Source organism: Camellia sinensis, chromosome 8 (assembly GCF_055761805.1).
Source record: "Camellia sinensis isolate YWXY chromosome 8, ASM5576180v1, whole genome shotgun sequence".
Taxonomy (NCBI): domain Eukaryota; kingdom Viridiplantae; phylum Streptophyta; class Magnoliopsida; order Ericales; family Theaceae; genus Camellia; species Camellia sinensis.
This window is the reverse complement of record NC_138968.1, coordinates 146,902,228-146,917,563: the sequence shown is the minus strand read 5'-3', so window position 1 is coordinate 146,917,563 and position 15,336 is coordinate 146,902,228. Positions and strand designations below refer to the sequence as shown.

General features: G+C 37.8%; 1 pseudogene; it reads right to left on the bottom strand.

Moving 5' to 3' along the window:
• Window positions 1-2,487: 2,487 nt before the first annotated feature.
• On the bottom strand, window positions 2,488-15,336 carry LOC114296987 (G-type lectin S-receptor-like serine/threonine-protein kinase At2g19130 pseudogene; annotated as a pseudogene).

The following is a 15,336-nucleotide window of genomic DNA, read 5'->3' as shown; positions in this document are numbered from 1 at the left end:
AAGGTATGATCTAAATGTTTTTAATCACACTTAAAAGGTGTGATCTAAATGTTTTAATCACACTTAAAAGGTGTGATCTAAATGTTATCAATCACACTTAAAAGATGTGATCTAAATGTTTTAATCACACTTAAAAGGTGTGATCTAACTGTTATTAATCACACTTAAAAGGTGTGATCTAAATGTTTTTAATCACACTTAAAAAGTGTGATTAAAAATGACCCTTTTTAATCACACTCCCAAAGACCACACTTTAATAAAACTAAAAAGGTGTGATTAAATAACAAACATCACACAAAAAAAGTGTGATCTTTATCTATTTTTGTAGTAGTGCAAAAACCTCAGTTAGAGGAATGATCTCAGGTAAGATACTCAAAGAACTTGGTTCTTGGTTCTTGATCCCTGATAAAAATGAACAGTTGAGTGTTGGGTACTTGAAGCCAACGAGTAATGATCTCGGTCGTGGAGAAGGAATGAATTTTAGCCGACATAGTATATGAACAAGCAATGTAGGTTCCATCACCTCAGATTGTCGAGGTAATAGAACCTAGGGGGCAATTGTGGAGACATATTTTGTGAATGACAGCACGTGGCCAAGGTGACGCCGAAGTGTCAGCCGAGGTGCCACGTGGCTTGGTCTTGATGTCGAGGTGATCTCGGTTAGGTCGAGGTTATCTGAGGAGATACTGGAATCTGAGATGAGCAGATAAGGGACAAGAGTCCTAGAACAGGGGAGGATCTCAGTTTGGATAAAGATAAAGCTCTTAGGGAGTTTATCCCTATCTAGCTAAGAGCCCAGGATGAGCATTGAGCCTGAGTCTATTGAAGTGAGGCTTCTATAGGGATCAGGTCAGTGCTGGCTATAAAAGCAGGGCACCCTCATGGGTCTTAGGTATGTGTGATATACTATGAGCAGTAAGTTCTTTCTTGTGAGTTAAGCACAATTTGCTATTTTTAAGAGATATTAGATTACTGACTTGATCGTTGGAGTACCCCCGAGTGGACGAACCACAGTCAGATTCTTATCTTTCTGTAACAGGTTGTTCAGGCTTAATCTATTCTACCGGTACTCTCTAGCTGAGTTTCCCGTTTGGTTGTGTGGTCAGAAATCAACTCTCACAAATTTTATTGTTAAATCTTTATTGCTAAGCCACTTGAATATTTCACCAGTACACCTTGGAATAATCTTACCAAATGCATAGCGGAATGATTCGTGCACGCTTCATGGACTCTTGATCAATTTGATTTTCTATGTGTTTCTTGGAAGCCCATACAAGTCTGGACCGTTAAAGACTAGCTTGTGAAGTGCACCAGCCTAACATCAAGAAGGAAAAAATAATAAAATAAAAAATATGTGCTTTTTTTTTCCTCTCTCTTTATGTCTTTCTTTTTTTCTCCTTTCTGATTATTAACTATTAACTTATAATAAAATGCACAACAACAATTAAAGAACCGGACATAAACCCCAGAAGAACTGTAATGATAGTAGTAGTAGCTGTTATTTACTTTTAACTCTCTCTTCAATTTCTCCACAGCATATAGAGAACGACTCTCATCACCATCTTTTACATCATCCAAACAACAACGGAAAAACAACAATAAAAGTATTCGAGGAAAACCACAGCGCGGAAAGAAAAGAAACCGAGAAACCAGCCAAAGACATAATGGCTTGATGCTTATTACCACTCTCATTGGCACTCTCAACTACGCAACACTTTTAAATATTCCCGGTGGTTTTGACCAAACTAATGGCTTGCCTCTTTTTTTTTTTCACACGAGCAAGCTCGGAGAGAGTGATATAAGCTTGTTCCTGTTGTACGTAGGAGGAAGCCTATACGTCTTTATTGGAGTTGGGAACTCAACGTTTGATTCCATTGTTACGATTTGGTAATGGCGAATTTCTCATTTCGTATCAGGACATGTTAACAAGCATATATTCTTGAGAATGCATTTGTGAAACCATTTTTGGGGGGCTATGTGGATTCCTCGTGTTCTTATATGGGCCTTGTTTACATAGACATATTGCTCCCAATCTTCAATCACATGTACAATGTTATTCGTTATTTATTCACTAATAGAAGCAAAAAAATGTAGTCTATCTCTGTACCTAGTTTGGTATTTTTCTTTTTGAGTCGGTGGTTGTATTGTATTTTATGTGTTGTGCAACTATTAAGTGTGTGACTATATTCCATTATACTAATTCAATGTTATATATGTTTCTTGGTACCAATGCCTTTTAACTTAGACTAACAAAATGTCAGCACTTTTGTTTATGTAAACTTAATTAAATAAGGTTTTAGAAACAACATTTATCAATAATAAAACACTCCAGTTTGTTGTTTGGTTGTGTTTTTATTTTCAGTTTTCTATTCGTCTTTCAAAAAACACTAGTTTATTGAAATTCAACAATACAGAAGATGAACACAGAAAAGGTTTTGCCTTTCTTCACAACCCAAAAACATTCATACTTGGCATCCTATTATAAACTCAAGAAAGCAGGGTTGAACCATCCTCAAAGAAAAAGTGTGGTTCCAATGGATCATCTGCCAATCCTTGGAGAAAACGTGGAATCAGAGGCATACCCACCTCTAAAATTCCTTCTAGAATTTGGAGTACCAGTCCCATACTTGGTCTATCATTCTCATCATCTTAAATGCACCAAGCAGTAACTTTGCAAGCTCTAATCACCTCTTCAACATCACCATTGCCTTCCAACCTGTAATCCAACAAGCTCATGACTAATTCCTCTCTTTCTTTCATTTTCGTTACCACTAAAAATGGAAAGTACCGATCCATTTCATCATCTACTATGTCACTGTTTCTCCTTCCTAATATAATCTCAAATAACAGCATTCCATAGCTAAAAACATCGGCTTTTGGCGTGATTGCTTCACCTGATATCCATTTTGGTGCAAGATAGCCTCGTGTTCCTCTCGTTGTTGTCAAAACCCGACTAATCTCTCTCCCAACAAGCTTAGCAAGCCCGAAATCAGCCACTTTTGGGTTGTATTCAACACCCAGTAAAATTTTTTCAGGCTTAATATCACAAAGTATGATGCAATCTCTGCATTTTTCATGGAGGTAAGTCAATCCTCTAGCAGTCGCAACTGAGATGTTGTACCTTGTTTTCCAGTCTAAGACATTAATTTTACCTTTTTTAAACAAGTGAGACCTTAGAGAACCATTTGACATGTAATCATAAACTAGAAATCTTTTTGTACCTTCTATGCAGAAACCCCGAAGGCGAACAAGGTTGATGTGTTGGATGATCCCAATGGTGCTCACTTCTGTGCGAAACTGCTTCTCTTCTTACTTCAAACTTTTTAGCTTTTTTACTGCTACTACAATTGAATTGGGAAGTGTTCCTTTGAAAACTGTACCAAAACCACCTTCACCAAGCTTTTCTAAGAAGTTCTTCATTGCAATTCGTATGTCACGATACTTGAACACCGCCAAAGAATCATCAACTTTCTCCAAAGTACCAGCAGTGTCTCTCTGTCTCTTCCTCCAGAGGACTACCAAGACACTGCCAAAGAAACAGAAGAAACCACCAATTGCTTCAAAAATAATCAACGAAGTGTTTCTCTTTGCCTTAGCCTTAGCTTCGATTCCAATTAGCTGGGATGCTGCTACTCTAACATGAAGATCTCTTCCACTTTTATCATCTGATGAGGGTTGTCATAGGTTGAACAAACCACCTCCTCAAATCAAACACCTATTATCATAAGCATAAGCACTGCATGTACAATTTCTCAAGCAAGCTAATTCACATTCATCAATGTTCCTGACTATTATCGACTCTGAATTCTCAAGAAAATCGGTGTTTGGTACCATAGAAATTGTCATTTTCTTTGTTTTCGCACTGTAGAGGAATTTTCTTCACACATCCACCTGAGTGGTCCCTCAATTCCCAATATGGTTTAATCCTTGGTTCAAATCATTCAATGCAAGTGCAAATCGGTACATTTTGGTTACAACTACTAAATGCACCACAAAAAGCATAGACTGTGCATTATTACGGTGGTTTGATCCAGAATGTACTCCATTGCAGGAAGTTCTTTCCCCATACAAATTGTTTGAATTGTCCATTCACATTGAGCACAAATCGAGTGAGAGCAGTAAGGTCACCAGCATTGTATCTAAAATAGCTCTCATTTGTATTGTTAACATATGTGACATTTTTTTATGTAATGGTCAAATTGTATCTCGGTAACAAAGCTAAAATCTTTCCCACTCAATACCCCACTAGTCCAATACGGCTTAGACACATTCCAAAGCAATATATGACTTAAATTTGGCTCCACCTCCAAAGAGAACAGACTTGGTGATGGATTTTTTGAATTTGTCCAAGAAGTTAGAGCTTATTTTTCATTTTTGAGTTTATTGTATCCAACTTTCCCACCGGGAAGCCACGTGTCAGTTGGGTAGTCAAAACTCTGCCATATCACATTAGAGGAATTCAATTTATCTCTAACGATGAAATTTTCATTGTCAAGAAGCATGGCTATGGTTGAGTTATCCAATTTTGAAATCAAATTTGTCAACCAAATTTGATTCTTGGACTAGTTTAGTAGGATTAAGTTTCCATCTTTCAAGAGTTTCACTTGTGAAGAAGATGGATTTGAAATGGGTTGGATTCTATTTACCACCCAAACTACTGTTTTGATTGGTAATTTTTTGTACCATATGCCTATGTAGTAGTTTTGAGAGTTACTTGGAGTGAAGAAGCCAAGCTCAAAAGATCCACCTTGGGAGGTTATTGTTTGGTTCCCAGAGAGAGATTGTCCAGCATAGATGGTGAAAAATCTAGAAATCCCCTAGATGTTGATTTGTGATTATGTATCAATTTTAATCAGTAAATAGCAATCCTAATCAGACATCAAAGAAAACTAGCAAAATAGCCCCTGATATAAACCCTAATATCCAAGAAGAAGATCTGGAAGCCTAATCCTAACATCTGACTAAAACACATATTTATAGCAATCTGTTCCGCGATCTCCGCTCGAGCGCCGGAATGGCCACTCAAGTGGACCGACGCTCGAGTGCAGGAAATTCCACTCGAGCGGAAAAAAACATTTCCCAGTTGTAGACTGCCCAAAACTTGCTCCGCGCGCCCCCCTTTCGTAGAGGGCGCGAATTGTATTTCTAGCTACTACAGTTCGAACTCCTATCACGGTTCTAAATCTAATCTCACAAAGTGCAATGTAAGACTGATAAATCACCAAAGAGTCCAAATCCGGCAAATCGTTTTAGAAAATCGATTTTAATCAAAAAGCGCCAAACATGGACTACTTTGCCAGATTTCAGAGTTGCCACCTAAATATTTTATTTTGGGAAATTTAGGAAACCCTGACTCGTGCCTAAGGCCACGTGTCCGTCATCACCAAAGTTGTTTCGGCTCGGGAACTTGGGTACGATGGGGGAAGGTCATGAAATGAGCACCCCCGCTCGCTCGATCAAAGGATCGGCCTCTACTAAACATGATATGTTGTTTTTGAAAACACATGTGTTCTTGTTTGATTATTAGTTAACCTTACTATGTGATGCGTACGGTATACAAGTATAGACTAAATCGCTTGATTTGGAACAAAACATCTCATGTTTGTTTTTCAAAAATGGTTTGAAGATGCTACTCGCAAGTAGGCTAAAACGCGGATTTGCCACCCTCAAGTGGGCTTAAAACAACATGATTTGCCACTCCGCAAAGTGGGCTTAAAACTCACATTTGATGAATTGTTCTAATTCAAGCAATAAAGCCTTCACCCACAGGCATTCATGCAGTTAAACACTTAAGCAAATAGCCTCATGGCAAGCATGCTATCATGGCAACACTTACACACATGTAAGGATGCTAAAGCGTAAACACTCACAGTATACTCCAAGCCAAAATAGAAAACTAGTTAGAAATATGCATGATCCTAACTATGTTAACAATGCCTAATGCAACACATGCAATAATACAACTAAAAAGGCTCGGCTATCTAAGATGGCATATGAATGCAACAATTGATACACGTATTCAAATGGGTATTGAAATATGATGCAATTTGAATGATGCGCCGAGCCCGGTGCACACAAGACAAATGAATGATGCACGCATGCAAAGCATAAGTATGCTAATTGAAACATGCCCTAAAACTAACCATTGAAAGCTGGTAAATAAAAGGGAGAAAGACGTGGGGTTGGAAGACATTCACACACACACGCACACTTATTACAACATTTGCCCTCTCGACGGAGGGTCCGAATGAATAAGCTAAGCTACATCTAAGCTAAGCTAATCAACTAATCTAATAATCTAATTAGACTAATTGTTACACAACCAAATCGAATAAAAAGCAATCTAATTACTAATTATTACAAAACTTTAATTAATTAACAAATTAACTAAACATGACAACTAACTAAACATGTAAACTCGGCTGCCACAGCACTGCCTTGAACAATGAAGGATGCATGCTCTCGGTTGCCACCTCAAAACGCCTTCCGGATTGCTCTTGAAAGGCTCTGTTTGCAATGTGTTTTTATGAAGTTTTTGCTCCACCTTACCAAAACTACCCTGAGGAATCCACCAGTGGCCTGCCGGCCATGAAGGCTTACTGCCGGCCACCTACCGGCCAAAGGTGTGCACTGCTAGCCAAGAGTGAAGCAGTGCCAGCCATCTACAAGGCACTGCCGGCCACTGATGTGCTGCAACACCATTCTGCAACAGAGCACAAACTAGAGGAAAATGGATGGACTCCCAAGGGTATGTACGTACTATGCCACTCCATATCACTTCAAAACATCAATGGAGAAGCATCATTGGATCCAAGGCCATCAATCAAGCATCGCAATGCATGATAGCCAAAGATGCAACGTGCACAAATTCGATGAATGCACAACAAACAAAACAAGCGAAACACTAAGACCACAGCCTTATCATGAGTGATCAAAGGCAATGGAGACAAAGGGGATTGGCTCACTTTCATCACTTTGAGTATGAAGTGGGCCAGTCCACCTTGTGTTCAACATAACGTCCGATTGAACACAATGCGATGCAACACAACACATGTTTATCTTAGCATGTTAAAGACACTAAACCGTGCAAGCCAAGCATGCAAAACATGTTATGGAGCCAAGAGCACTAAAGCAAGCAAAGAGCATCATACAAGAGGCAAGCAATACAATGCTCAATGGACTAAACCAGCCCTAAACAGATCTCATGCGTGCCAAAACAGTGGCCAAAATGAATGGAAATGATAGCATGAAAAGCAAGAAAATGCATACTTATGCATTGGCCCACAAACAAAGCACAAAAGCACAACTCTCAAAAGCTCTCAAGGAGTGAAAGAAGTGAGAACATGACACATGTATATGCTCTAAAATAACATGTTAAGTGATGCCAAGACATGCAACTATCCCAAGTATAGCATGTTATGATGCTCAAAACTCAAAACTAGCTAAGGCACTTGCACCATAACCATATCAAGCAAGCCCCAGAGGACCAAGATGACTCAAAACAGTTCTAAGGTAGGTCAAAACAATGCTAGAAACATGATGGAGTGTAGTCAAAACAATCTAGAATGATGAGCCAAAATGGCAAGCATGTAAGGCTAAATGGCAAGATTACACTACAAGTGCAAAAAACATGCATAAGGTGACACAACCAGGCTAAAACAGAGTTATGCCATGCTGAAATAAGGCCAAAAATAAGCTGAGAACAAGCCAACACATGCTAGAAAAACATGCTCAAATATGAGGCCATCAACACAAGCAACCAAGACATGAGGAGAGGGGATGACCCCCTCCTATTTTGGACCTCAAAACACACTTTCCACCACTAAAATTCCTCTAGAATTCAGTGGTTAAAAGGCCAAGAGAAAGTGATCTCAAAGGCCTTAAGAGATGGCATAAAACAAAGCAAAACAAGCCACCAAAGGGAGTAGACCACTCCTAACTCAAACAAGGCCTCAAATAACCATCTTTAACACTTAAAAATAGAAATTTTTGTAGTTGAAAGAAAGGCCTAAAACAGCATGCAAAGGGGGCCAAACACTTGATCAAAATAAAGCTTAAAGAGGGAAAACACTCACCCTTGAAGCACAACTTTAAGACAGCAAGTTCTCTGAGTTAAAACCAGCTTTTTGAGTCCAAACAACACCCTCAAGTACCTCAGCAACAAGGTAATGGTGTTTCACTAGGTGTTGTAGTGCAGATCTATAGAGAAAACACACTTTCAGGCAATATTGAGCACAATATATATATATATATATATAGAGAGAGAGAGAGAGAGAGAGAGAGAGAAATTTCAACTCTGGAAATTTTTGTGAACCCTTGAGAAGGGGGAGGCACCTCCCCCTATATAGGAAATGCAAGCACGAGCTTGCTTAACAAGCTTCAAATTGCCTCCATCCCTCCATTATGTGTATGGAGGATGGCTAAGTGAGCCACAGCTGGCCCAAAATATTTACAATAATATCTATTGAAACAAGGTGGCTGCCGACCATCAGTGGTGGCCCGCAGTGCCTCATTGATGGCCAGCAGGGTCTATTGATGGCCGGTAGGGCCTAACCCATGGCCGGCAACCCTCTCTGATGGCCGGTATGCCATCAAGGACTTCACAAAGAAAAAACCAACTCATGGTCCAAAAATGAGACAGAATGGAAATAAGGTTTGGAATGATCAAACCTAGAGCATCCTGCTGCGAAGTTCGAGTACTCGATGAGCAATCACACTTGGCATCAGATGTACCTGCAAGCGTATCCGAGTCTTGAGGACGATAAAAAATGGGGTGTCTACACCAGTATTTTTACAGGCGATCAAACTTCTAGAACTAAGGATTCTTCGCTCTAGCATACAAACCGCCACTCGAGCAGACAAGCAACTTCAAATGAATTTTTGCTTTTTGCTTCGGGAGCGCTGCCCCTCAACCCCGCTGTGGCACTGCCCCAAACCCGCCATAGGGCGTTGTCCCCTGGACCCCCGTGAGCTAACTGGGCAGCTCGATCCCCGTCATAATCAGCGAAGTGGCAAACATGAAAGAATTATCTTCTGAAACTTCTCTGTAAGACATAATTCGGGTTGGATTCACATCTAAGTACTCATAACCTCACTGAAATAAAAGAGCGAATAAAAGTTCAACTGAAAGGAGTTTTGTCAAACAGGATTGCCAAGAATAAAAACCTAACAGATGGTATTGGTACCATCTAATCCTTTTGAGTAATGGGTATTAAAAGATAGAATAAAGGCACAACACAAAGAACGAGCCATTGAATTTTGCATTTGGGACTCATTTTTGCACAGAGTTGCACCAAAGAATTGGATGTGATTGATGTATTAAAAAAACACAAGCATAAAAATTAAGTTGGTTGTGCTCTTTACTAGGTAATCTTCAGTGGGCTTGGTGAGGATAGACCAAAACAAGCAACACAGTCCTTACACTAAAAAGTTCGATTTCAAACACTCCAGAGTAATACGATCTTGTGGCCTTAAAAGAGAGTTGGAACAATGTCCCAGAAGAAAAGTAGTATTTTTTTTTTTCTTTTAACTTGTTGATTAGTATTTCATGGCATAAAATCAAATCGTTTCAACTTTGGCTTGCGAGAAGATGTTTCTGTTATTTGAAAAGCAGAAAAATCTTCTCACAATACTGATTGTATCTAGCTACATGATAAGACAAAAAAGAATATGTTGTAAAAGATTTGTATACCGTTTATTGATTTTTCATCCTCTACAAATTCAATTGTTGTAAACTTTATGGACTTGTCTATTTTGAAATTAATTATTATTGTTTTTTAATAAATTCAACATAGTGAAAATATTACTATTCCTCCCTCAATCACCTTTTGCATTAATTCGGCGTGGATTTGAAGTACTTTTAGGCAGCATAGGGAGATTCTGATATTGTTTTTTTTCTTTTTTTAAATCTATAAAGAAGAATAAATAGACACATGAATGTTTGGAAAATTACCTGCACAGATTGGGAAGTTCCGATCTGTAATTTGTTGACAATAAAATAGAATATAAGAAAAGAAAAAATTCACTTTTTCTTACCCATAAACTATTAATTTCAATAATTACCTTCTTAAATTATTGATATTATTTCACTTTATTTTAAACTGTCAATAAATTTAAACTTTTTACCGAATATCACACATACCTTCACACAAATTATTTGTCCTTATGATTTACTTAATTTAATGGGAAAAAAAATTTTAAAAAAAAAGAAAGAGAAAAACTTTAGGATTTGAGGTTTGTAACCAAATAAAAAAAAAAGAAAACAAAACCTTGAGTTTTTAATTTTATCATTTTAAAATCTAAAATTTTTATTTATTTTCAATTTAAACTATTTATCTATTTTCGTTAAGTAAAATCAACGAAAAAATAATATTTTAATCATTAAATTCAATAAAAATGATATTTTAAACATTATATGTATACTTATATTGAATATAATAACTAAAATACTCTTTTCCTGTCAATTTTACTTAACAAAAATGGACAAATGATTTAAATTGAAAACAAATCCAAATATTGAAGTTTAAATTGATAAAATTAAAAACTCTGAATGTATTTTGTCCCTAATTTTTATATCCCAATATACTATTTTTGCTAAAATGAGTTGTATTTTGTGTTTTAATTAAAAAAAAATCCAAAACAATTGGCTGTATTTTTTTTTTTTGGGAAAATTAGTCTAAAGTCCCTCTCCCATTTTTAGTAATGGAAGACATCCACAATATTATTTTTTGATGTCTAAGGTCCCTCCCATCTATCATAGAGAAATTCAGTCCCCTTCCTTTTGTCTACTCTCACTCATCACCACGATCAAACACGCACACACAGAGAGTTCACTACACACAGACATGTACATACATACATATAGAGAGAGAAACCTAGAGCTTTCTAGAGAGAGAAAATGAAGATGGTCGGAGAAACCCAGAGAGTTCACTACACACAGGGTCTTCATGTATGATCTTTCCTGTCGATTCAAGTTGGGATACTGAAACGTCAGAGATCCGACGAAACTCTCTCTGTCTTCCCTATCAGTTGTGTACTGGGGACGCTTGGTGGTCTGTTGTAGCAGGTCTCTAGGTGGAAGCTTCGTTGCTCTAGTTCTCCGGTGGATGGTGATAATCGCAAGTTGGTATCATGTCGTTGATGAGATCGTGTGTCGCTGCAGTGTTGCTATGGTTTGGACACGGATGAGTCGTTGACAGTGTGTCTATGACACCTCGGGTGAGGTCGGTGTATCCTAGTTCGTTTGGTCTGGGTGTCCAAGCAGGTAAATATGGAGATTCAGGTTCCATTGTTCCAGGTTGGTGGTTCCACCAAGCATGGTAGTGGTCTAGCGGTGCTGTTGATTTCCGTTCCAGTGCGAGGTGAGGCGTGGGTCTATTCCTACACATGCTAGCTGGTTGATGGCTTTGTTCAAAACCACCTTGTGGTCACGGTTTTGTTCAAAAGAAAATAAGAGTACATGAACCCCACTTGTTTTTTTTTTTTTTTATGTAGTAATATAAGCAAGTATACATGAATAATGGGAATTTATATACCACCTAAGTGTTTCTTGGTTTTGTCCCTCAAATTCTCATATAATACTTAGTACTGTAGTTGGGTTCATGTACTCTGTATTCTGCTTTTTCTTTTTCTTTTTCTTTTATTTTTGCCCCACTCGTGAATTGTAGAGGTTTGCATTAGCACATATGGATCTTTAACTGGTTCTTATCTGGGTTTTAGTTGTCACTGATTAGGTTGGAGAGTCTCTTCTTATCTGGTTCTATACATGTGGGTGATTTTTTAGCCCACGGTTTTGTTCAAAACTAGCTTTTGGTCTCTTCAGAGCTGCGTGCTACATACACCATCTCTTTGCGAATTTCTCTGGGTTTGGGGAATTTATCTGGTTTGAGTGAATTTCTTTGGGTATGGAGAAGGGAAATTTCTCTGGAGAGAAGGGAAGGCTAGGAAGGCCAGAGAAGGAAAATTTCTCTGGAAAGAAGAGAAGATCAGAGAAATTTTCAAATTTTCTCTAAAGAGTTGAGTCTAGGAGAGGCAGGGAGGGCCGAGAAATTTGTTTAATTTTCTCTGCCTTTAACTGAGTAAAATTGGTGAAGTCAATTTTCTCTGGGTTTGGGAAGTCCAGAATTTATCAATTTTCTCTAGTTTGAAAATTGGTCAAACTGAATCCTGAGAAATTCTCTGATTTAGATTGAATTTTCTATGATTTTGATTGAATTTCTCTGGTTTGAACCAAAGAAATTCTCTGAGTTGGATTGAGTTTTTTCTAGATTGAATTTTTTTTTTTTTTTTTATGTTAGTCCATGGATCCAGAGAAACTTGAATGTTCAAAGTCTTGAACCTAGAGAAAATCTTTGGAAGCCTAGAATTTCTCTGAATAGAATTTCTCTGGGCTGAAATTTCTCTGGACTGAAATTTCTCTGGATCAATGTTGAGGGACCTTAGACATTATGAAAATATTAAATGTCCTTTATGCTATAAAATCATAATACCAGGGACCTTAAAAAAAATCTCTTTTTTTTTAAGAAATTATATTTGAATATTTGTCGCCTTAAAGTGAATTAATACGATCAATTAATATAGCATGTGTGCTGGGTATAGTATTCCGTAAAAAATATTAACCTTCTTAACAATTTGGAAGTAAGGTAAATTAATATTAATAGCTTAGGAAAGTTAAGGGGCAAATAACACACTTTCCGTGTAAGAAAAGAAAATGAAGCGAAATTTTTTTTTTCTTTGGTTTAATTGGTTATGAATAAAAAAATGAATAATATTTATCAAGAGTAAATAGATTTGATAAGCAATAAAAAAAATTATATATAAATAATTTCGTTTCTCTCTCGCAAGACATTCAAAGGATCTACAATATTCAAATCAAAACATCGCATTAGAGTTCTCATATTGTGAGTGTTATGATTACAAGCTTATGAGAAATCATTTTTGGGTTTAGGTATGTGAAAGCTGTGTTTTGATCATGAATTTAAATAAAGATTTACATGGGGAGAGAGAAAAAGGCAATGGAGACTTGAATGAAATATAAACTAATTTTTTTTTCTATTTCTTTTTTCTTTTCCAAATTTATGATCCAAAAATAGGCAGGACAAAAACATCACAAATCAAAATGGACTCTTCAACAGTGGAAAAATCAAATGGAAAAATGAAAAAATCAAATGAGTGAAATTTGAAGTGATTTGTAATATGTGGCCATTTTTTATGCACTTGGCTTTGTTTTGACTCGTACAAGCAAAGGTAGGCCCTTGCTCTGGATCATGACCAGTGTTGGAACAATTCGTCTTGAATTCTTCAATTGGTGGTCTTCGGGGTCTTCAAAACTTGGCGATGAACTTGTCTATGTAGAACAGAAATATAATGTTTCAAGTCACGTTACTTAGTCGTTTTCCTAAAAACAATATTTGCACCCACCAAAAGGTGTGTAGGGGGTTACAGCAAATTTGCCTCTAGGATACAATGAAGCTTGATCTAAAGATCAAGTCTACCGGTGTCTGCACTGACGACAATAGATCAGAATACTCTTGATATAATCAAGAAACCAAGACACTAATAATCAAATCTACAGAACTCGATTACCAATAAGAAAAGTAAAAATTTGCTTAAGAAACTCTTGATCGAAAACTCAAAATCAAGAGAGAGAGAGAGAGAGAGAGAGAAAGAGAATTACAAGAATGCTTCTGAATATTTTGGATGACATGAAATGGCTGATTTCGTAGCCTATTTATAGGCCTTGATGCATCTACTCGAATGGTCATGTCCCTTGGTCGTATTCGATCAAATCTAACCGTTGGATCAACGATCTACAGTGCAGATCATTCTCACACCGAATAGACGCCTTGACTAATTACACCTGATCACGATCGAGTGCCATCTCATCCATATGATCGCGCGCATCTCCAATCAATGGCTATGATCAAACCGCTCCAAATCAGACACACAACCATCTGATCGGTTGGTTGACTCATCGCCAACGGACGCCACATCGCTACCATGTGGAGCTAACTGTATTCCACGTCACCCATGCCACGTTGGATTCATGTCATCACTCCAACTTGTCTGATGCAAATAAGAAAGCGCCCTCATGGCGCCTTGCGTCCGTGCTAAGTGCAAAGTGCACCATCAAACACCACACAGCCCACTGCCCACGCCATACACGCGCGTGTGCGTGTGCATATGCGAATGGTGCAAAGCACCATCCTTGCGGTGTGGGTACATGCACACTAGCTTACACCTCACAATTCCATATTCAAAAGAATATTCCATGTAGCACTTTATTAAGTGTTCCATGTTTTCCTCTCTTTCCGATGTGGGACAAAGTTCCCAAGCTTATTTCTAGCTTTCCAAAGAAAAACAAGGAAGGTTTTGAAAACACCCAAAAATTAAACTATAAATTTGAAAACCCATTTTGAAAATTCCCCAATACTCCCCCACCATTTTCAAAATATCAGATGATGATTCTTGGTTCACTTGGCAGCCTTATGCATAGGTGAAGATATCTTACGATTTGAATCATTCACTTAGTGAAGACATCTCAAAGTTAGTCAAGATGGCATAGTAGACTTGTCTTTGAACTAGAAATCTTATACGATTAACCGGACATGTCTTATGCATAGTACATGTTACCTCAAGTATTCAAACAAACCGACACGTGGATTGGCCTTATGTCTATATACTGTTTCATGAGCGCTCTAAAGTTAGGCCCTTGGACTCATAGGAAGTGGTACCATCTCCTACACTCACATAGGTAAGCTCACTAAGAGTGCCCCTGTAATTTACAGTACCCTAACAACTCAGTTATAAGCTTATTAAGAGTTTGCTAACTTATCCTCTTCTTTTCACATTACAGGTACCAAGCACTTCAACCTTGGGATGAAAATGAAATAAAACTAAGTGCTTGCAATCATGACATATGGTGCACTTGGGCTCATTGAACTCAAGACTTGATGTTTCTTCAAGCGTTGAGTCGAATTTCCACCAGGAGTCATTATGTTAAGTGGGCTTAAGACCCATCTCCTTTGATGTTTTCCACACCAAATCCCTTGCAAGTCCCTTTGTTAAGGGGTCAGCCAAATTTTCACTTGACTTTACATAACTAATGGTAATCACACCTTTTGTGATTAACTGCCTAACACAGCTATGTCTCAGTCCTATATGCCTGGACTTTCTATTATAGACATGGCTATAGGCCCGTGATAGAGTTGTTTCACTATCACAATGCAAAGATATTAGTGGCATAGGTTTTGGCCATATCTTAATCTCTAACAAGAGATTCCTTAGCCACTCTGCCTCTTTGCTACAAGAAGCCAATGCTACAAACTCTGATGCCAT